This window comes from Narcine bancroftii, chromosome 6 (genome assembly GCF_036971445.1).
Source record: "Narcine bancroftii isolate sNarBan1 chromosome 6, sNarBan1.hap1, whole genome shotgun sequence".
In the NCBI taxonomy this organism is placed as follows: domain Eukaryota; kingdom Metazoa; phylum Chordata; class Chondrichthyes; order Torpediniformes; family Narcinidae; genus Narcine; species Narcine bancroftii.
Window position 1 is genome coordinate 208,256,123 of NC_091474.1, and position 22,777 is coordinate 208,278,899.

The following is a 22,777-nucleotide window of genomic DNA, read 5'->3' on the forward strand; positions in this document are numbered from 1 at the left end:
GGTTATCAATGAAGTAAAAGATAAAATTCAACTTTGAAATGAAGTCAGTAAAACATCAACATCTTGAGGTGATGCAAAAAGAGCAATTAAAGGACAATGTTCCAATTTTAACTTAACATCTTCCCAAAATTCTTCTAGGCTAGGGCAGGTCCAGAACATATGAACTAAAGAAGCATCACCTATTTTACATTTGTCTCATAAGGTATTTATTTCTGAATAAAAATGAGACAATTTAACTTTAGACAGATGTGCTTTGTGGACCACTTTAAATTGCAGCAAATAGTGTCAAGCACATGTGGTGAATCTCTGCTAAGCTGCCTGTCTCCCCTCTGGTGAGCCTTGCTGTACTAACATTGGCTGTGCATTATCTCTACCATTAAAGACACTCCCCTTGGCTATAACTGTGTATGCACCCATTGTCTTTCATTATTATACCAGAAATTTCTGCTAATAAAAGCCATGAATATTGTTTGACCGCATTGTCTTTGTCTACTTCATTAACTGGCTCTACAGCACAAAAGGAAATAAAGTTAATCAAATTTAAAAATGGAGTCCCAACCCTCATTGGACAATGAAAGATTCAAATCCTGCTCCCAGGCATTCTTAATTTTAACTAATGGGGCAAGTCTTAGATCAGCCAAAACCATAAATAAGATATATTAAACCTTTACGGGAAAATTGTAGATCAAAAGAAATGTCAAGAACAGTTGCCTCGGGAATTGCCGGAAAATCAGGGATCTGAGATTGAAAAGTGTCTAATTTATAAATATCCAAAAAAATGATTTTACGTAAATTAAATTTTACCCCCAATTCTTCGAAAGATGCAAAATTCTTGCCAATAAAAAAATGTAATTGACAAGAGCTTTTTGAGGTCGTTTACCAGGAAAGTTGATGAAGGAAAGGCCAGGGATGTTTGTCTACGTGGTCTTTAGTAAGGCCTTTGACAAGGTCCCACATGGGAGGTTAATTAAGAAGGTTCAATGCTCAGAATCCAAGATGTGATAGTAAGTTGGATTAGACATTGGCTTTGAGGGAGAAGCCAAATAGCGGCAGTATATTGATTGCCTCTCTGACTGGAGACCTCTGACTAGTGGGGTGTCTCTAGGATCAGTGCTGGATCCATTGTTGTTTGTCATCTATATCAATGATCTGGATGATAAATGTGGTAATCTGAATCAGGAAGTTTGCAGATACCACAAATATTGGGAGGTGTAGTGGAGAGCGAAGAAGGCTTTCAAATCATGCAGTAGGATCTGGACCAGCTGGAAAAATGGGCTGCAAAATGGCAGATGAAATTTAATGCAGACAATTTTGAAGATGTTGTACATTGGGAGAACAAACCAGGGTAGGGCATACACGACAAAAGGTAGGGAATTGTGGAGTATGGATCTGGGAATGCAGATAACGTAACTCCTTGAAAGTGGCATCACCGATAGATTGGGTCGTAAAGACACTTTGGTGTTCATACATCAAAGTATTGAGCACAGGAGTTCGGACACTATGTTGAAGTTGTATAAAAAAATATGGAGTATTGTGTGTAGTTTTGGTCACCCACCTACAGGAAAGATATCAATAAGATTGAAAGAATGCAGAGAAAATTTACAAGAATGTTACCAGAGCTTGAGGAGCTGAGTTATAGTGAAAAGTTGAATAGGTTAGAACTTTATTCCCCAGAGTGTCAGAGAATGAAGGGAAATTTGATAGAGGTATACAAATTATCAAAATCGATAGGATAAATGCAATCAGGCTTTTTCCACTGAGGTCAGGTGAGACAAGAACAAGAAGAAATGGGTGATGGGTAAAAAGTGAAATGTTTAAGGGGAACATATGGTGGAATATCTTTACTCAGGGCGGTGAGAGTGTGGAACAAGCTACCATAGAAGTGGTGGATGCGGATTTGATTTCAACATTTAAGGTAAATTTGGACAGGTACATGGATGGGACAGTTATGGAGGGCAGGTTGATGGCTCGAGGCAGAAAAATAGTTTGACACAAATTGGAGAGGATGAAGGGCCTGTTTCTGTGCAGAATTGCTCTATGGTTCAGTCACCATATTCACCACAGAGACCAGTAGATATAGGGTCAGTGCAGGAAAATAGAGCTGAGGCAAATGATCATCCAAGATCATATCTAATGGAACAGCAGGTTTGAAGGACTTCATTTCTATCTATTATGGCATTGCAGCCATTTGAGCTGCATCAAGTTACAAAGGCCTACAGTTTGTTTCCTCGTTCTCCTTTTCTTGCAGTTTGATGTACATGTTTGTTATAAATTTTTTAATTATCATTGTGTCTGTAATCACATATTCAAAATTGCTTCCTTCTGGTAACCTCAGACTGTTTCCCAATTTGTCCTTCAAGTAGGTTTTCAGTTGGTGGTATGCAAACCTTGTATCGTGAGTTATATTATATTTGTCCTTCATTTGTTCAAAAGATAATAATTTATTTCCCGAAAAACAATTTTCTATTCTTTTGATCCCTTTTCTCTCCCATTCTCTGAAGGAAAGGTTATTTATTGTGAAAGGGATTAGTTGATTTTGCGTCAATATTAATTTTGGTAGTTGATCATTTATTTTATTCCTTTCTACATGAATCTTCTTCCAAATGTTGAGCAGTTGGTGCAATACTGGTGAATTCCTACGTTGCACCAATTTTTCATCCCACTTATATAGTATATGTTCAGGTATCTTCTCCCCTATTTTATCTAGCTCTATCTTGGTCCAATCTGGTTTTTCCCTTGTTTGATAAAAATCTGATAGGTATCTTAATTGTGCTGCTCTATAATAATTCTTAAAGTTTGGTAGCTGTAAGTCCCCTTGTTTGTATCACTCTGTTAATTTATCTAATGCTATCCTCGGTTTCCCCCCTTTCCATAAGAATTCCCTTATTATTTTCTTTAGCTCCTTGAAGAATTTCTCTGTTAGGTGAATTGGTAATGATTGAAATAGGTATTGTATCCTTGGGAAGATGTTCATTTTAATACAGTTTATCCTTCCTATCAGTGTTAGTGGTTAAGTCTTTCCAGTGTTCTTAAGTCGTCTTGTAATTTTTTCATTAATGGCTGATAATTTAGTTTATATAGATGGCCGAGATTATTATTTAGTTGTATACCTAGGTATCGAATTGCTTGTGTTTGCCATCTAAATGGTGATTCTTCCTTAAACTTTGTGAAATCTGCATCATTCATTGGCATTGCTTCACTTTTATTTGCGTTGATCTTGTACCCTGATACTTCTCCATATTCCTTCAATTTGTTATGTAATTCTTTTATTGAAATTTCTGGTTTTGTTAAGTATATTATAACGTCATCTACAAATAGACTGATTTTATATTCCTTCTCTTTTATTTTAATCCCTCGTATTTTATTTTCTGTTCTTATCAGTTCTGCTAGTGATTCTATAGCTAACACGAACAGTGAGGGAGATAGTGGATATCCCTGCCTTGTTGATCTGCTTAATTTAAATTGGTTTGATATATATCCATTTACTGTCACCTTCGCCAATGGTCCCTTATATAATGCTTTAATCCAATTAATATATTTCTCTGGTAGGTTGAATTTTTGTAGTACTTTGAATAAATAATTCAAAACAAAAATAATTCCTAAACAAAAATAGGAACAAGATCTAAACATAAAGATAAAGAATGAAACATGCTCCGGAACTATGAGAAATACAATAAACACGAGGTTACGCATGATACAATATAATTGGTTACACAGGCTATACATCACACCCCAAAAGTTAAATAAATGGTACCCAACAGTATCAGACAGATATTTTCGCTGTAAAAAGGAAACGGGAACAACAATTCATGCAATTTGGACATTGAGAAAGTGAAAAAATTTTGGGAAGATCTAAACCAGATATTAAATAAAATCACAAAAAGCAATATACCAAAAAACCCAGAGATCTTCCTTCTAAGTAATATAAGAAATAAAGAATTTGGACTCGATTTGGATGGAGCACAGAAAAGATTTATTATGCTAGCCCTAGCTGTAGCAAAAAAATGTATTACGTCAACCTGGAAATTAGAAGACAACTTGAGAATACAACAATGGTACATGGAAATAAATAAATGTATTCCATTAGAAAAAATAACATATAATTTAAGAGATAACATCACAATATTCAAACAAATATGGGAACCATACATGAAATACAATAGAGAAATCCTACCATGAACCTCCACCACCTAAAATGACAGAAGGAGAAGACAACAAAATGAACTGACTCAGTATATAAAAGTAAAAGACTAAAATTTCTTGTTTATTTTTATTAAGTGACGACATTGTTTAACGGGTTTAATGTATCTTATAGATTGAACTTTGAATAAATGGGAAGGGGGGAGAGGGAAGGAGGGAAGGGAGGGGAAAAAGGGGAGAAAATGACACTGTATATATTCAAGAGAAAAATGTCTGTATGTATTTTGGTCAGTGTGGTTTATAGTGTGAAAAATTTTTTAAAAAATTTTTAAAGTTACAAAGGCCTGGAGATATTGTGGATTCTTGCTGTGTAAGAGAGTGTGTCAGATACTATCTTATATTTATATAGCATTTATCACATTCTCAGACATCTTACATCCTTAAATAGACAACAAAGTTGTTGTCAAAGTGTAGATAGTGAAATCCGCATCCAGTACGCAAGCAGTAAGCTTTCATATCTAACAAATAATTGTGGTGCAGATGATGCCAAAGGTCCTATGAAATACCCTTTCTCTGAACAAATTTGGATAGGGTCACGGATAGGAGGAGTATGGAGGGATGTGGTATGGGTGCAGGTCAGTGGGACTAGTCAGAATAATAGATGGCACCAACTAGAAGAGTCAAAAGGCCTACTTCTATGGTCTATGGTTTTCATTGATTCTTTCAGGCCATGCCATCTAATCCTCTAAGTGTGCTTGTTACACAGGCAAAGCCTTGGTTTAACATCTAATCTGTAATGGCACTGATTTACCACAGCTTACAAACAAAGAATACACTCATGTTTCTTTCAACACACCATCAAGTCCACTTTATTTTATTATTCACTAGGCACAATATTTCATTCTTCAACTCGCCAAACACCACCCAGCTAAACCCCTCTCATCTTCTCATCGGCTCACTGCCACTCGGGTGATCGTGACACTCTCACTCTCCTCCTCCTGCATCCAAAATTCATCACCCACATTCTGACACTTACCACACCTGCACGTGCTATAACTGCCGCGTGTCAGATCGGTCACGTCATCAGCAGCAAAGCAAACGCCGCTCCTGACCCAGGTAAGTATGAGATCCCCCCCCCCCCCACCCCTCCCTCAGCCTCCGAGCCATGCAAGGAGGTGACTGATTGGAATGGTGGACTAGCAAGGGTGCAATTAGTCCAGATCAGAAAGCTGCATGTTCCAATCATTTCAGGGTCACCACTTGTAACAGCACAGATTTACCACAGTTTACAAACAAATAGTACAAACAGTGCTGTTAAAAATATTGTGTCCCGATTTTTGGTCTTTCACTAGGGTGTCATCCTGGACCTTTGGACGTAAGTCTTCACCGTGGGGCCTAAACACAAAACCTGACTCAGAGGCATGACTCCACCCTGCTGAACCATGAAGAATGTATGAGAGATGAAAAGATAAGGACCTGTAGGCAGCCTTGCTGCCCCCGTGAGGTTACTGGTTCATTCCCACTCTGATGCTAGGTTCATGAAGTTGATATTGCTGGCAATGAGCCTGTCCACTACCTTGGGCTTAAACTGCATAATTGTGGCCTCAGAGAGACTCTTACAGATACAGGTGAACATGACCCACCCTTCTTGTTACAAACTTCTCCTTGAAGATATCTGAAGGGGTCTGCAGAAAGCCTGACACCAGTCTGTTGCTCTATCGTTCAGTACAAATTGTGCACAGCCCTAGACAGTGATTTCTTTTCAATAAACACACACGAGGTTCATAGGGAAAAGTGCACACAGAATTTCCTAATGTGATGGATTGGAGAAGACCGTCAATCATGTTGTCTAGATGTTCAGGAGTTAACTGGAGATACACATGAGACTGCAGATGCTGGAATCTGGGGAACAAACAATTTTTTTGAATACTTTCTTTTAAAGTTTTCATACATATAATATATTAACATTTGTTTACATTCATCATATTGTTCAGACTGATTCTGATGACAAAGAAAAATGAATTATATCCTCCCTAATCGCCACCCCCTAAAGCAAAATCAACAAACAGTGCTTATATATTTTTATTATATAGTAACATATTAAAGAAAAGGAAGACACTAGAAAGAACTATTGGATTGTACTAGGATAGGCTATGGGGCAGCAAGGGCTTTGTCAAACACACAAGTATCTTAACTCATCTATGGGTGACATTGGAGGATACAGCGATTAGAAGATTTAAAATTAAACAACAATACCTATCTTTTGCATATATTGGCTCCATATTTGTAAATATATGTTATACTTATTCCTCAAATTAACTGGTATAAGTATTTTTTCTAATGAAATACACTTTTGAATTTCTGCATGTAGTCTACCTACACCTAAACACGAATCCAATTTCCAAGTCATTGCAATACCCTTTCTTGTCACCGCCAATACTATTTTCACAAATTTCTTTTGATTTAATGAAAGGTTCCATTTAGGGTTTGTCCCTTCATGTTCCCTAATAAGAATAGGTTAGGGTTTTGTGAGCATTAAATACCCCAGTGATCTGTTCTAATAGTTCCCCTACTTTCAACCAAAAAGGCCTCACTTTCAGACACCCCCATGTAGAGTGCAAAAAAGTACCTTCTTCTATACCACACCCAAAACACTTATTTAATAAATCCAATTTTATTTTATGCAACTTATACAGCATGATATATAATTGATACATAAAGTTATATTGTACCAATCTATATCGTACATTGATTGTATTGGTCATATAATCTCTACACAAATCTGTTCATCTGTTATAATATTCAAATCCTGTTCCCAATTTTGCTTAGATTTATAAAGCCTGGATTTAGAAGTTGCTCTTTGCAACAAAAGATGCATTACAGAAGTAAATTTCTATACAGTCCCTCATCTAATAAGAGTTTCCGTTTCACTACAAGGGGGCAATAATCTCTCTGCTTCTAGTTTATCTTTTAAAAAATTTTTTTATTTGAAAATAGCAAAAAAGTGTATTCCTAGATATTCCATATTTATCCCTCGATTGAGTAAAAGACATTACCTGTCCTTGTTAATAATAGTCTTCAATGACTCTAATTGCTTCATCAAACCATAATTTCAAAATCTGTTTTTTTCATGAGAAAGGTATTAAACTATTCTGGAGCCAAGGGGTTTTAGGTGATCTACCTCCTTTTGTTCTAATTTCCCCATCTATCTTACCCCAAACATCTATTAGTCTTGAATTCCATTTATGGATATAAGCTGCAGCTGATTTTTCTCCAATTTTTCCTACTTCTATATTGACCCATGCTGGCGTGGTCTCTCCCTCGAAAAAGGACGCAATAAATTGCATTTGAGTTGCCCTATAATAATTGTTAAAGTTTGGAAGTATGTAATCTCCCCATTTCATGTTTCCACATTAATTTCTGCATCAATATTCAAGACTTTTTTCCGTTCCATAAAAATGTCCTCATCCATTTATTAATAAGTTCCTTTAAAAAATTCTGAGATATTGAAAGAATTTTGATTAAGTGTTCCTGCCTGAAATGTTGATCATTCTTTTTCTCCCATTGATACTGCTTGACTCACTACACAGATTGTTTGTTGTCCTGGAGTTAAACTCACTATACCTCCTGCTGGTGATGACAAATTTAAATATACATGCGGCCCATGAGCCCATGCTGCCCAATTACACCCAATTATCCGACAACCCACAGTACATCTTTGAATGGTGGGAGAAAACCGGAGCACCAGAAGGAAACCCACACAGACACGGGGAGAACATACAAAGTCCTTACAGACAGCGCAGGATTCAAACCCAAGTCCCGATTACTGGTGCTGCAACAGCATTGCACTCACCGCTATACTAACCATGCCATCACACACTTCATGAGGGGTTTCCCACACACCTCATTTCCCTTTCCCTGTACTAACTACCAACTGCTGGAATTAAAATTAAGATTCAGGTATCTTTAATTTGCTCCCCCTCCCCCCTCCCCCCCCCCCACACCCCCCCTCCACTGCCCACAAAAAACCGACTGGAGATTTTTTTTCAGTGATCTCCTTACAAAAAAAGGAACATTGCCTCACTGAAATATAGTGCTAAGGGTTGATTTTAACTTGATGACTTGATACAAATAGGAAAGGATGTAAGCTTTTATCAGTGGAGGTAAGATGGTGTAAAACAATGGAATGTAAAAATCCAATTTACTTCCACAAGTTTCCATGCATTTTATGGATTTTAAAAAATCAATTTTACCCTATTACATTTCTGAGGTTAACATCAATGCCAATGACAAGTAAATTTAACTGGATTTTCTAAAGATTTATTCCTGATGATCAACCATTTGCAATTGGATTTTGTTGCTGAGTACCTCCTGAAAAGGAAATGAGTGTGTCAGCAACTTAAAGCTCTTCATCCCCAACTTGAAGAAAACCACCTTAAAGAAAAGGCAAAGAAAATAGATTTAAGCCTTCAAAAGGCTGCAAATATGCTGAAAGATGAGAAAAGAAAAAGGTCCCTCTAATAATGCTTCTACCATGCTGTTAGTCTCATATTAAGACAATAATAAAGCTGTTGACTAATCACTGCAATCAATCCCTATCAATTATGGAACATCAAACCCAGACATGAAGCGAGAAAACCCCGGGTGTGCAGAGATTTGGAAAGCAGAGGGCCAGAGCCGCTTGTACCTGCCAATATGCTACACTTGCCACATGTTATGTCTCATATTACTCAAATACAGTATCCCAAAATCTTTCTTTCCCTGAAAGAAATATGACAAATTTGCATTTGAATGATTCAATAATAAATGCTTCTATCGCCTCTATAGGGAGCCGGGTCCATCAATTGGCCACTTGTTCATTGGTCACAAAGAAAAGTACTTTTCTCAGCTTTTTCAAAGGCTGAATAAATCAGGGAAAAAAAGCAACGGTCAAAGCTCAAGGAATGGTGAAATTAACATGAAGGCTGGGGCAAAGACAAGTGATGAAGCAACAAAGCACTCAGAAACTGCCATCTGGAAAATGGATTTAAGCTGAATGTAAGAGTGGTTCATCTGCTTGATGTTCCTCAGAGGAGATCAGTAACAACATGCCTGATATGAGGTGACAGCCTGGATTAGTATTGCACACACTACCCAATGATTCATCGAGTCATATTGCATGGAACAGGCTCTTCGGCCCAATTCATCCATGCTGACCAACATGGTATTTTGATCTGATCTCAGCTCTCTGCACGGTCTCTCAAACCTCTTCGTAACTAGAAATCTATTTTGGACAGATTCAAGGAAGCTTCACAGATAAATGATATAAATGCAGTCCATGTGCACACCACTATTTTTCCTACCAAGCTAACATATCGTTACTAACAAGCCCAAGAAATGTCCAGAGATAGGCCTAGAGGCTTCTTGTTACTTTTTGTGTGCGCATCTTGTTCAGAAGGATAAGCTGAGTTCTCACTTTCAAAAGGCTCAACACACAAAATCACTGCAACGTGACCCACTTACCTGTCCATCAACAGTTGACCGTGCATCTTGCACATGTCAACTGTTGATGTACAGGTTGGGTCATCAGTGATTTCTACACAAGTAGCAGTCTGGTGACATCAGACCACACCCAGGCTGATTCAAATGTGAGAACTCACCTTCTGGCATTTCAGATGAAACCGGTGCCAAACTGGAAAGGTGTGGGGTGGGATGTGATTCAAGGCGGGAGTTCAAGGTGGGGATTGGGTACGTGAATGGTGAAATCAATGAGAGAGGCCAATTTGATCACTTTGGGGTTCTACTTTATGTCCAGTTCTTCTTTTATTTCTCATTAATATGCTGGAAAATTGGGAAGTTTTGATTCTAGTCAGATACATGATGAGTTGACGGGCAACTTCTGGCAACTGTCTGGTTCTAACCTGAAAAACCATTGAGCCCTTCAAACTAGCTCTGCAATTCATTTACATAATGCGTGGCTGTGACCCTCTGGTCTAACATCCTACCTGATCCACGTGTCATCTAGGGATCTTAGTCTTTTAAAACCTCCCAATGTCAGAGCAGAGTTACACAACAAATGATCATCTACAGCTGTCTGCAATAGAGAATTCTAAAGATATACAACCTCCTGTGTAAATAAAAATGTAAGATTGGAGATGGTGCACCTGATTTCTGTAAGCCTATGCCTGCAGGAAACATCCAATCAGCATCAACGTAAATATTGTTTGTCTGAGAAAGAAAATGTTTTTCAGAAGTAAGCAATCAAATTAATACCACGGTAATAGAAAGGTTTGGGAAGTTAATCTTCCTTAAGTTTTTGAATAAAGGGGCCCTGAATATACCCAACCCTATAAAACAGAAAAAAATATCCTAAACTTCATTTAAATGCATTGAAACACTCAAAGGACCTGCACTTTATTTTTGTTGAAGCCTCCTTACACCCATATAAAAGGCACAGCAGAATATTACATATAATTAAAATGATGCAATAGCGGCCAAATGAGTCTGAGCCAAGTTTTCCTGCCGCCTGGCCCTTGTTCCTATTCAACATCGCAAAGAGAAAGAATATTGTTGTGCTTCAGTGTATTCTGCTTTGAAAGAAAACGGAGATGTGCATGCAAACCTTCATTTCTATCAAGGATATTTTTGAAAGAAAGTCAGGACAGACACAATTTTCACAATGTACTCAGGACTATTATATTAAAACCCACTCCATAATTGTAATCGTCTGTATTAATTCAAAAAATCAGGAACTTTTGCTTGATGTATTATGCATGAACAGAATGCTCAATGGCCAGACATGGAACACAGTTTATATAGTCAGCAGGGAAGTCCTCAATCACTCATTTTTGAATAATTCCCATTAGTTATGAGATTTTCCCTAATTCTGGAATACATTGATGATCACTGATTAATGGAATAATTCACAGCTTTTTATATGTAGCAGGTGGCATAACAGAGTCCAGCCAGAAGAGATGTTAATGACAGCAAATGTCTTTTGAATACGGCCCCCTGGCATGGCGTTGAAAGCACAGGACGACTATGAATAATTACCATGGGGTGCTAATGAACAAGTCATAGGTTACCTCATAGCTCAATTTATCTTCCAGCAATCTCATTTCAGCAATTAAATACAGCATCTCTGAATGGCTCTTTGTAGGTTACAGGTAACAGCTCTGAGTGCAGACAAGGGAAGCACGATGTCAAGTTCTCGATCTCCCACTGGTTTTCTGTATGTGCCTTATAGGATTTTGACACAGGTGCACCTGTCCTCTTGGCATTAACAAGGAGGCCAGCATCTTCCAAGGTCACACTTCACTCATTATCCCAGAGAGGAGTAACAATCCATAATTATTTCTCCCATGTTGTATATGGCAGAATTTGACATGAAACCTGCCATTGTTAATGAGTTCATAGACCTTTATCTTTTCAGCCTTCCCAGTACCGAACACAATGAACAGTACGTCACAAAGTTTTCATATTCTTTGGCTGGTCAGCTTTGTCTTTATCCTCACTCTCCATAGATTCAGCTTGTTCAGATCATACCTGCCCACCAGCCCTATTCCCACTGGCCTGATTTTGCTCACTTATTGCAAAGCAGTGAATTTCAGTCCTCAACCTCACTTTCCAATGAGCCCACATTGTAACCTCCTCTAGTCTTAGACATGACAAACATGTGTACAAACTTGGTACCACAGCACCAACACGTGTCCACTTAAATTAATCCAGATGGTATATCTAACAGTTTCAGTGTTGTCTGTAAAACTCCCAGCCTCTGTAAAGCTTGCCATGTAAAATGGCAGCGCTGCCTCTAATCATGGTCTGTGCTTGACAGTGGACATGAAAGGTTGCAGACTCTGGAGAGCAACGGACTGGCGCAGGATACTAGAAATGGGAAGAACAACCCCCATTGAGAAGGATAAGCAGAGGAGACAGCCCTACAGGAAGTTGACCACAGTAGCAGACCAGCAAGGGGCACAACAGCTGAGGGATCCACAGAGACTGTGAGCAACTTACAGTCAGGGGACCCGCGTGGGCTGCTGGAGACTGGCTCATGGGAAACAGGTATCAGATTTGGAATTTGAGAGGGTGCTAAGGGCAAGAAGGGTTCTCGAAGGGCCTCAGATGCTGAAGGCTTCGTGTTGGAGGTTTGGATCTGGAGCTCGGGTTGCCGATGGATCAAACAGGAATCTGTGTGGCTGCAGAACTGTGAGACCACTGGAGGCGAATCCAGAGACACTCAGAGGCTCTGAAGAGACTCTCCTTTGCTTCTTGTTCTCTCGTACTGTAAGGGCCACCAGACGACTCTAATGGTGACTCTTAGTCTGATTTTCGGCAGGCAGAAGGCAATTTTGTGTAATGTTACATGTTCTGTACTATTACATGACAATAAAGCATCTTGAATCTTGATCAATCACTCAACATGTCTCTTACCCATGACACTGCTTGGTTCCTACTCTTAACAGCCAAAGATATTTGTCAGTATCCAACATCAGTACCAATTTATAGAAAACTAACTGAGGTGAAATGTTGGGCTTCTTCTCTGTCACTATTCATCAGTGACATTTACACATGAGCTATTTCATGCCATAGCTTTGACCCATCCGTTCATTTTATGTTTACTGTTCACTCATGAGCTCCCCAACAACTTTGAGAACAACTGTCCTTGCTTACTGTGCATGCTCAGGGTTCAGAAAGGCACATCAAACTTCAAGGGTTATCACACGCAAAATCACAGCAACAATGAGCAGAGCATCAAAATTCGACCCCACACCTTATAACCTAAAAGCTGGAGTAAAACGTGTACCTCAAAACAGAAGGCCGGCTCCTACTCTGACATGATGCCCAGGGATTGTTCAATCAGCAAATTACTTGAAGTTAAAAAGGAGGACTGAACAATCATAGCAATCAGTCTGCGCTTTACCTTATTCTCACTGAGCTATCAATTTAATAGGAGATAAATCCAAAAGCTCACATTCATCAGGGTTTAAGTGCAGCAGTGGATATTGTGGAGCACACAGTTCACTGCTCATTATTCAAGTTACAAAAGTCTTTTTTAAGTTTTATTTAATTTTCTCTACAGCTTGAGAGAGTTGCAACAAGGCCAACATTTGTTGCCCGTCATTAATGAGATCTTGAACCATTGTAATTCTTTTGGTGAAGAGACTCCCACAGTACGATTGGGTGGTGAGTTTGGGGATTCAGACCCAGCAACGGTGAAGGAACTGCAATGTATTTCTAAGTAAGGGTAGCATGAGCTTGAACGATGATGACATTCCCACATGCCAGGTGCAGTTGATCTTATTCTCATTGTCCCTGCTCTATTGATAAAAATCAGTAACCATTTGAAGTGATTGACTTACTATTACTTTAACCTCTAAGTGTAAATATTCCGAAAAGGTGGAATCTCAGCCTTCATGGAAAAGTCATTGGGCAGAAGGAAAGAAGAGGACAATTAAACAACTAAAACCGATGGTCCAATCAGAGGTTCTGCACTCCAGGAGATTTTTTTACATATATATATGAGAATTGTCGAATTTCCCTCAGGTCCCCACCGATTCACCAGGACTGTGAAAATGGTGTCAACAAGCAGATCAAGGTGCTGCTCTATTCCTCCAACTTCTTCACTCAGCTGAAGCAGTGATGAGTCTGTGGGACAAGCTGGCAGATGAAGTGGTAAATGTAGGCTGGTTTCCAATTTTTTTTAGAGAAATTTGGATTGGCACATGGATGGGAAGGGAATAGAGGGCTATGGTCCAGGTGCAGGTCAATGGGATCAAGCAGAATAATAATTTAGTGCAGACTAGATTGGCTGAAGGGCTGTTCCTGCACTGCAATGCTCTATGGATCAATGGTATAACTGAGAAATAGTTTGCCATCCCAAACCACAGCATCAATGTACAGAAGTTTGTACTTTAATCCAATCATGGCCAAAATTAACTTATACCTAAATAAATATCAGGACCTGCTGCAATTCACCTACCACCTCATTCGTTCCACAGCCACTCCATAGTGGCTCTCCACTTAGCCCTGGATCAGCTAGACCACAGCACACATCCATCAGGCTACTTTTCATCAACCACACCTCACCCTTCAACACTATCATACCCTCAGTACTGGTTAGCAAGCTTCAAAACCTGGGCCTCTGCACTTCCCTCTGCAACTGGGTCCTTGATTTCCTCAGTGCGCATCAGTAACAGCATCTCCACCTCATGGTAAATTCACACAGGCGCACCTCAAGGATGCGTGCTTAGCCCACTGCTCTACTCGCTATACACCCATAATTGTGTGGTTAGGCACAATTCAAATGTCATGTACAAATTTGCCGATGACCCCACCACTCTGTTGTTGGCAGAATCACAGACTGCAAGGAAGCGTAGAACACAAACAAGTCCTCACCGAGGGGTCAGCAGTGGAAAGGGTTAAGAACTTCAAGGTCCTGGGTGTCAACATCTCTGAAGATCTATCCTGGGGCTCCATGTCAATGCAATCACAAGAAGGCTCACCAGCAGCTATACCGTGAAAAGTTTGAGGTAGGTCACCAAAGGCTCTTGCAAATTTCTACATGGAGAGCATTCTGACTGGTTGTATCATTGTCTGGTGTGAGGTACCAAAGCACAGGACAGGAAAAGACCACAAGGACATCTACAAGAGGCAATGTCTTAAGAAAGCAGTCTCTGTCCTTAAGTATCCTTAACCCCCCCACCCCACCCCCCAGGCCAGGCCCTCTTCACAGTGTTTGGTGAAGGTACTTAAGGATAGAGGCTGCTTTCTTAAGGAAGGAGATACAGGAGCCTGAAGACAAACACCCAGTGCACAAAAACAGCTTCTTCCCCTCTGCTGTCAGATTTCTGAATGGACAATGAACCACAGACACTAACTCACTTTCTCTTATTTTTGCACTAATTGATTTATTTTTAAATATCATTTATAGCAATATTTGGACCTGTAATTCTGCCGCAAAACAACAAATTTAGTGATATGCCCATGATTGATTCTAAAGAATTCTTCTAAAGCTGTAACTAAACCAATTGTAACAGGCTGAGAAGTGTTTCCGCGAAGGTTGAGTGAAAGCAGCGTCTTGAAGGTAAATAACTGAGAAAGCGGAGCAAGATGTGGATAGTAAGAGTTTAGAGCTGTGCAATCCTATCCAAAAATATCATGGGACTCCCAAATCTGATGCACCATAAATATCAGCCAGTGAACAAGGGGTGATGGGCAAAAAAATTTGGGGAAAAAACAGAAAAACTGCAGATGCTGGAATCTTGATCAAACAAGAAGGGACTCACCATGTCACACCACATCAGTAAAGAAAGCCAACCCTAAACTTTGACTAACCACATCTATCAACAGATGCTGCATGGCCTGCGGAGTTCTTCCATCTTCTCATGGGTTGGTCAAGGAGAAGCTTATGATGGAATCTAATCCAAGAGCTCAGTACTGATAAAAAGAACATTTTGCATTTGTCTTCATAAAGGGAAGGATGAATGCAGAATATTGGACAAAACTAATGATTAAAAAGGAAATGGAGATAAACAAGAAAATCTGCAGATGCTATGATAGAAGTTTACACAAAATTGCTGAAGAGACTCACCGTCATGTAGTGTCCTTTATCTTCTTTCTTCTTCTCCTTTGGCTTGGCTTCGCGGACGAAGATTTATGGAGGGGTAATGTCCGCGTCAACTGCAGGCTCGTTTGTGGCTGACAAGTCCGATGCGGGACAGGCAGACACGGTTGCAGCGGTTGCAAGGGAAAATTGGTTGGTTGGGGTTGGGTGTTGGGTTTTTCCTCCTTTATCTTTTGTCAGTGAGGTGGGCTCTGCGGTCTTCTTCAAAGGAGGTTGCTGCCCGCCGAACTGTGAGGCACCAAGATGCACGGTTTGAGGAGATATCAGCCCACTGGCGGTGGTCAATGTGGCAGGCACCAAGAGATTTCTTTAGGCAGTCCTTGTACCTCTTCTTTGGTGCACCTCTGTCTCGGTGGCCAGTGGAGAGCTCGCCATATAACACGATCTTGGGAAGGTGATGGTCCTCCATTCTGGAGACGTGACCTACCCAGCGCAGTTTGATCTTCAGCAGCATGGAAAATAACAATACATAACCAATGTTTTGGGCTTGAGCCCTTCATCAAGGTATGAGGAAAATGTTGGCAGGCGCCTGACAAAATGGTGGGAGGAAGGGGCAGGGGAGGAGCACAGTTCCACAGGCAGGAGGTAATAGATGGATAAGGGAGGGAGGACACTCCAGCAACCACAGGGAGGAGGGATGGCTTTGTGAATGAAGAGGGAAGGGGTGGATAGCTGGAGAAAAGAAGACAGAGGGATAAGGAAGAGAGAAAGAATGGGGAGTGGGCGAGCAGAAACCAGAGAAGTCAATGTTAATCCCATCAGTTGTTGAGTGCCCAGGCGGAATATTAGGTGTTGCTCATCCAATTTATGGGCAGCCCTAGTTTGGCAGTACATGAAGCCATGGACAGTAGTGGGGAGCAGAATTGAAATGGTTGGCCACTGGGAGATCCCTGTTATTGATCCGGACAGAGCAAAGGTGCTCAGTGAAGTGATCTCTCAGTTTGTGCCCAGTCTCTCTGATATAGAGACAGCATAAAAATACATAACCAATGTTCGATGAAGGGCATAGTCTCAAAATGTTGGTTATGTACCTTTCCCTTGGCTACATAAAGAATCCTGCATGCCTAGCTGAGTTTCTCCAGCATTTTTGTGTGCATTGAAAAGGAAATGTTGGTCTGAACTTTCCTGAGAAGTGCAAGCAGCTTGATATGAATAAATTTGTATCATATCTCCCACATATCCACATGCAATTGTGGAAGTCTGGACCTTCAAAAAATGGTCTTTGTCATTCTGTGAAAACTCTGAAGTTGGGCTCCCATATGGTGTGCCAATGTTTTGTAGATTCCCAACAGTCACAGCAGGAAATTTGACTATTAATTTCAATGAAGGGGAACAACTTCAGGGGAGAGGGGAAAATTTAATGAGGTTTATATTTATTTATTTAATTAATTGGATTTCTTTCTAAGATCTGTTTGTCCCAGATGAGGTCAGGATTTAATCCCCATTTCTAATTATCCTGAAACAGGTACTGACAAGCTGCCTTCCCCTGAACATCACAGTCCTTCTGATGAAGGTACTCCCAGAATTCTCTGGGGCAGGAAGGTCCTAGATTTGGATGCAGCAAAAACAAAGGTCAGCTATATATTCCCAGGTTAGCATGGGAAGTGATTTGGAAGGGAACCTGCAGGTAGGTGATGGCATTGCCATGCGCCTGCTGGCCTTGTTTCTCTTGGAGATGGAGGCTATAGGTTTGGGAGGTGCTGACAAAGTAGACTGGGTGAATAATGGCAGTGCATTGTGTGCGTGGTACATACTGAAGCTGATGATGGAGGAAATGATTACACAGGGCACAATGGGGAAATCGTCACCTCTGCCCCATGAATTAATATTGTCTTTCACTTAATATCCTTTTCAGATAACTTTCACAAATTGTTAAAATTTCTGTTTTTTTTTAAATTCTACCTATTTAGTAGGTCTTTTATAAAATCTGTTTTAACATGTCTGAATGCCATATTAAATGAAGAATATCCAATTAGAAGATGCCATTCTGACCAGATGATGTTTCATGCATGAACAGTGAAGAAACAAGAACATCTGCAGACTCTGCAATCTTGAACAAACAATGAGCTGCTGCAAGGAAGTTTCAGGTCAGGACACTTTATCCCCTTTATCTAGACTAAAGATTGAAGGGGTGATACCAAGTATGTCAAGGGGAGGAAAGGAGGGAGGGGGAAGAAAGTGCGGATGAGATAGGAGGTGATAGGTTATTGGACAGAAGGTGAGAGAGGTGCAGAGACAGGTAGGAAGAGAGACCATTGGAAAGGGCAGAAGGTTGAGAGAAAAGTAAAAACAGGAGTAGGCAAAGAAGAGATTGAAACAGTGAAACATAAGATAGAGGTGGGGTTAGCCAAAATAGGAAAAATCAATGTTCATTCAGTATGTTTCCCACTCGGGACCGGATGTGTATCGGTTAACTGTATTTTCCAGATATCTGAGAAATGCTTTTAAGCAGCCCTATTTAAGCAGCAGAATATTATATCAACTGTCACTGATCCCAACATCTCCCCATTGCCATCGCCGAACGTGCCCAGGCATCCAAGGTCCCTTCTCCGATCCCAGACACCTCCTCACCACTGTCTCTGAACCTGCCCAGGAGCCCGAGGTCCCTGCTCCAATCCAACCCCAGTAGCATCAGCCAATACGTGCACAGAAGCAGTGATTAAAACAACAACAAAGATCGAGGAAAGGTTCTTCAAGCATGAACTAAAGTTTAATTCTTATCAAAAAATGTGATCTCTGTTTACAAAATAAGATAAATGCAGCCACATTCAAAATGGCACTAACAGCGCACTTGAGTACACTAGAGTTCTATTGGATTCAAAATGGCACTAACAGTGCGTCAGAGACCTACTTGAGCACACCAGGTAAAAAAAAGTTCAACTTTTTTTCAACTTGTGACATTCATGTCACCGCTAAAAAATTTGCAGATAACTGAGAATTTTGGATAATTGTAAACATTCTGTACCATGAAAAATGAGAATCCTAAACATCACCAAGGCACAAATGTCATTTGTCCTTAAATCTCAAAGGTGCTTCATGACTCATGCACAGGTTTTTTTTTACCTTTTAAAAAATATTACTTTCTTCCTTCCTCCTCTAAGGTTTTGAATTCTGTGCACCCTCTCGTTGCTGGCAGAGAGGACAGGTACCCTGGTTTGCTTTATGGAGACTGGCCGTAGTGCTCTGTGATTTAGTTTCTGTGGCAGGAGAAAAAGGAGCAGAATCTCACTTTGTGTTTCTAACTCTCTTGCTCCCAGATGCAAGGTAGCGGCTCCTTGCACTGCAGTTCCTCACACCAACACAGCTGGAATCACTACCTTCAGTGGAAATCCAATCCTCACTGACGTTTCATCATTCTGTGGAGAAAGCCATTCTGACACCCCTGATGGATGCTCCACCTTGCCAAACACATCCTTCACAATTTCTTCCCTTCTTAAAGCAATGATTTTTTTCTTAAATTCCAAACCATCAGTATCTTTCAGGCTCCCAGCGATCTAAGTAGTGTATGAGGTTCCACAATATTTCTGAGAAGAACAGCAGAGGGGTTGCTAGCTGGTGATGAGGTCAACATTTATTGTCAAGCAAAAGCATGGACAGCAGATAATGTATTCATCACTTTATTGCTGGCTGTAAGAACTTACTATGGCAACTTGGCTGTTACATTTGCTCTTCTGAAGCAATGATCACACTTTAGAATTACTTCTTGACCATAAAATACTTTGATTCGGCCTGAGAATGCACAAGAGTTATAGAAACACAAAACCTTTTTCTTTCTGTATTCCTCATGTGTGAATCAACATGCAGAAACATTAGAATTCCACACCATACTCAACCAACACCCACACTGAGCATGAGATCATGAGATTTTGATCAAGAATCTCAGAGGAACTGTCTGCTCCTTTGCCAAGGCCAATTATCGCATTTCCACTGTTACCTCGGCAGAAGTAGATTATTCTGTACAATAAATGATATTAAGTTTCTTATTCACTTATGACTAAGATGCAAAGGGCAAAACATCTAGCTGATATACTTATAATGAAAGACACTTTTTACTGAAACAAAGACAGCTGCAAAAGATGGCTTTAAAATAGGTATGTCATTGTTTTGCACCATCCTGTATTTATGATCTGTGGTCTTCTGTGACACCCAGTGGATGCATGAAAAACTGCAATCTAATTTCCAGATCCGTAAGACGGTCAGCAAGAAACTGGGACTTTCAGCACCATTTCCCAGTAAATCTACTGTCTGCAAGCAGTAACTCTTTTGGAGGGCAAATTACACTGGATGGCAAAGTGTTGCAGATGTTAGCTAAGATGTAGTTAAGAATCATTTGAAATGGGGGCATGGCCATGCAAAGGACTTAGACAGACATGTTTTGGTTGAGCTCTCCATTGTTGAAGACCTGATGGAGAGAATGAGTCTGACGAAAACACATGAAAAACTTGAGGCTTTGGGGAAAAAAGCCAAAGACTGGGAGTCATAAACAAGGACTGCTGGACAGAATTGACCTTAGGGAGAACTTTATTCATTTGAATAATCTTCAAATTATTGGACTAAATGAGTGAACTTTTTTCAAAAATGGATCCCACAAGTGATGGAAGAATATAAATTTGGAGAAAAACTACACATCAAGAGAGCTCACCGAACACTCGGACCCAGAAGAGCTGGTGATCAGAGACCAAGACCAGTTCTGATGAGACTTTTAAGCTACTGAGAACAGGAGATCATTCTGAGAGCAGCATGGGATTAAGCAGAATAATGGCCTGCCCAAGGTTGATCATGAAAGGTACTATTCTTTCAAGATTTTAACCCAACCTTGATTAAACAAAGAAGAATTTGAAGATGTAAAAAGACAACTACATGCTAAAAATTTGAAATACTCAATGATATATCCCGCAATTTTAAGGGTCAAAGTAGAGGAAGTGAATCAGCGATTTTTCAAGACCAAGAATGAGGTGGAAGACTTTCTGTGAAGTTTGTAAAAGAAAAGACATTCAGGTTGCCGTGCGAGAAGATTGTGAAAACATTTATAATGGAACTCAGTAAAAGTAGTAAAAGCTGTATATTTTTATTTTTGTTAAGCCATCTTGTATTTATTGTTTAAAAATAAAATGCATAGAAATGCTCATGGAGAGCTCAGAAAAAGAAAAATCTGTGAAAAATGGTAGCAGGGTGGAGACTCCAGTCTCAGGGGGAGAATGGCACCTGTAAAGGAGTGGCAAAAAAAGATGGCGCTGAAGGGAGGGGTTCTTCTTGCTCGAGAGATTCCGCAGGCTTTTTTTGCAGGCTTTCGGGGCTCTATGTATATGTCACCATTAGTGCAGGGACGATGATGTTTTTCTTAAAGGAGAAGAAGCACTTTATTATGTAATGAGCCAAAAGAGTTTAAAGAAGAATATGGATAAAAATTAAAATTTATTAGTTAATGGAATTATGGGAAGGTGAAGAGAAAACATTTCTTGGCATACCTAAAAAATTAAAGGCAGATATAGTCTTTTTATAAGAAATACATCTTAACAATTTAGAACATGCAAAATTAAAAAGATGATGGGTGGGGCAAGTAATATTGTCTTCATTTGGATCAAAAACAAGAGGTGTGGCAATTTTAATTTATAAAAATATGCAATAATAATAGAAGAGATATTAATGGATAAAGCGGGAAGATTTGTAAAGGCACACTGCAAAATTTATGCAAAATTGTGGACATTTATGAACATTTATGCCCAAAATTATGATGATGTAGTCTTTAAGAAGGATATCTTTTTAAAAACTGCAGGGGGAAGACAAAATATATTGATTGGAGGAGATTTCAATTTTTGTTTAAATCCGATATTGGACAAGTCAATGAGAACAGTAACAAGGACGAAAGCTGCAAAAATGAGATTATCATTTATGAAGGATTTAAATGTAATTTATATATGGAGGCGGCTCAACCCTTTAGAAAGAGTCTATTCGTTCTATTCAAGGGTGGATGATTCACATACAACAATCGACCTATTTTTAATGTCTGCCCAGTTACAAAGTAGAATAGTAAAATGGCATATTTGGCAAGACTTTTATCAGGTCACTCACCCTTAAGATTGACTATCACGATAATGGAAAAGCAAAAAAAGTATGTTCAGATGACGCCTTAACACAACATTATTAGAAAGGAAGGATTTTTGTGAATTTATTAAGAGACAGATAGAAATATTTTGTGAAAACAATCTTCCTTCCACTGACAATAGTTTTCTAATATGGGATATGCTTAAAGCTTATTTGAGGGGACAAATTATTTCTTACACTAAAAATCTTATGGGGGAAATATGTGAGAGATTTAGAAGGTCTAGAGAAGGATAGCAGCTGCTGAAGATCCAACTGTGCTGGGTAGGTCACGTCTCCAGGCTGGAGGACCATCACCTTCCCAAGATCATGTTATATGGCGAGCTCTCCACTGGCCACCGAGACAGAGGTGCACCAAAGAAAAGGTACAAGGACTGCCTAAAGAAATCTCTTGGTGCCTGCCACATTGACCACTGCCAGTGGGCTGATATCGCCTCAAACTGTGCATCTTGGCACCTCACAGTTCGGCGGGCAGCAACCTCCTTTGAAGAAGACCACAGAGCCCACCTCACTGACAAAAGACAAAGGAGGAAAAACCCAACCCCAACCAACCAATTTTCCCTTGCAACCACTGCAACCGTGTCTGCCTGTCCCGCATCGGACTTGTCAGCCATAAACGAGCCTGCAGCTGACGTGGACATTACCCCTCTATAAATCTTCATCCGTGAAGCCAAGCCAAGGAGAAAGAGAGAGAAGGATAGAACAAAATTGGAAAAAGAATATCAGATATCAAGAACACAAGAAAATTATAGAATATTAGAGAACAAAAAGTTACAATATAATACACAATAAACATTTAGAATGGAAAAAATTATATTAAAAACTAAACAAAAATATTATGAACTAGGAGAGTAGGCACATAAAGTGTTATCTTGACAAGTTAAAGCAAAAGAGTCATCCAGAATGATAAATGCCATAGAAAAAGCTCAT

At 39.7% G+C, this 22,777-nt stretch overlaps 1 protein-coding gene across 3 annotated transcripts in view; it reads right to left on the bottom strand.

Annotated features, from left to right (window-relative positions):
* Positions 1 to 22,777, bottom strand: part of LOC138737005 (uncharacterized) — a 268,455-nt gene that overhangs the window by 165,749 nt on the left and 79,929 nt on the right. The window lies entirely within an intron of this gene.